This window comes from Hevea brasiliensis, chromosome 14 (assembly GCF_030052815.1).
Source record: "Hevea brasiliensis isolate MT/VB/25A 57/8 chromosome 14, ASM3005281v1, whole genome shotgun sequence".
Classification (NCBI taxonomy): Eukaryota; Viridiplantae; Streptophyta; class Magnoliopsida; order Malpighiales; family Euphorbiaceae; genus Hevea; species Hevea brasiliensis.
In genome coordinates, this window is record NC_079506.1 from 58,091,740 (window position 1) to 58,094,024 (window position 2,285).

Sequence of the window (2,285 nt, forward strand, 5' to 3'; positions counted from 1 at the left end):
CCCTCTGTAAGGCATGACATGATCCCGTAGTATACCTAATGAATTATCAACTCCGCCTACTGATAACCCATTAAATACACTACAAGGGATTTTAAAAACTTTTCTTACTTCTTTCACAGTGGTGAGCACTATTTACAGGTGTTAAAAACTTTTGTGAACTGAAGTGATAGAACTAACACATTTGACTTATTTGGAATTTCTGTAAAAATTTTGGCAGAGTGCCATCTGTATTTTGGATAAAACAGTTCTTCAGAAAACCTGTAAAAAGCACTTCAATATTTTTCCAAATATCAACTCCAACAAAATTCATCACAATATTTTTCTCAACTCAATCCACAACAATTTTTCAGTATTTTCAAAGGATGAGATAAAAGAAATATAATACAAATTTTACAAGTCAAAATAACTCATAATTCACTTTACAACTTCAATGTACAATTTTAATTTACAACTGCTCAAATAATTTACATACATATTATTACATGCATACATCAGACCTATGTACATGGGTATACCTATAATATACCTGAGCTGTCCAAAGTGTCTTCAAAGAAACTTACTCACCGCTCTATGCTCTTCTTACACTGTGACATACAAAGCTATCGCTGAGTGGTGAACTCAGTGGTGCACAACTATAATTTAAAACATAGTACAATATACATTGACAAAATTTACAGTAAATAATTTGGAAATCTGAATACTCATCAAATTCCAAAACTCAAAATATTCATTGTCAATAATGTAAATCATTTGTATAAATGACTTTGATCACAAAATTCAATTTATCAAATCATGACTAACCATTTAAGTAATTCCAACAAAATCAATTATACATAAACCATAATTGAAATCACAATTCTTTACCATTCAAAAGCCATTCTGTATCTCAAAAATCATTATGTATCTCAAAAATCAATCCTTATCTGAAAACCATGTTGTATCTAAAAAACCACGCTGTAGCTCAAAAACCATGCTGTATCTCACAAATCATTCTTTATCTCACTAACTATGCAAGACTAATCCGATAGGGCCATCTTCGATGTGGTTCTAACTCCCTATGGTCGGGGAGGTCGAATCAGATTCTAACTCCCTATGGTTGGGGAGGTCGAATCATCATGCACAGTATCATCACAATAATGAATCTTCCGCAAGGGCCATAACGATAAAATAAACTTAGATCTAATCTCAAATCAGAGGAAAATCTAAGCCTGTGCACATACCATGGTAATCAAAACACAACTGACTCCATTGTCTTCTCAACAAATGAGAGAGACGGGTAATAACCTAGTCAAGCATCTATAGTGAGATATAAAACAATATCACAATCCTTTTAGTGAGCATAAATCACAATATAATTCGATTCAAATTCAATTTCAATATCCAATAATTTTTATGCTCATCATAATTCAAATCATAAATTTGCATTTTTCCATGAAAATTACCATCATAATTCAAAACATGTTCTATCACAATTTTCCAAAACATAATTTATTCAATCCATAACAATTCTTAATACTTGTGGAAATACCATTTCACAAAGCTAAATTCATACATACTATAACAATTTTCAATAATCATTGAATTAAATCCAATGCTTGTTAAACATAATACATAAGAAAAGTATGTCATTTAATCATATGAAATATTCAAACAAAATCAGTTAAAAACTAGTTGTGCACAAACCTCTGATGACTGTCTCCTGGTCTGGACTCAGTGTTTCCTTCCCTTTCCCTGAGTCTTTACTAACTGAGAAACACAATTTGAAGTGTTTCAGTACTAAATTAAACTGTCTCTATCGATAATGTTTGACAAATAATTCACTAAAAGCTATTATTTGCTTAATCACCTAATATACCGACCCTCGATGTGTTCTAGGTAATTTAGGTTTTAGTGTCATTAATATGTCACATTCGATAGGGTTTTAGGGTTGGTACGTTTTACCAAACTCATTTCCTTGTTTAGTGCATTTTAATGCAACTTGCTGGATTTCGGTATACTAGTTTGACCTAGCCGGACGACCTAGTTCCCTCGGTTTTCGGGTTTCGGTCAAAACTAAAAACTTGTAGATCTATGTCTTATGGAATGCGGGGAAAAATTTTAGGTCATTCTGAGTTATGTAGACCAAGTTATGGTCATTTTACTATTGCTGATCAAATGGCATCAAATTAGGTCATTTTAGGTCAATTTTGGTCAACTTTGGTTCGGCCAGTTTTTGGACCCGAACTTGTGCAAGCTGTTTGACTTGCTTATGGTCATTTCTGGGCTTTGGTGTCTTCATAAGACTT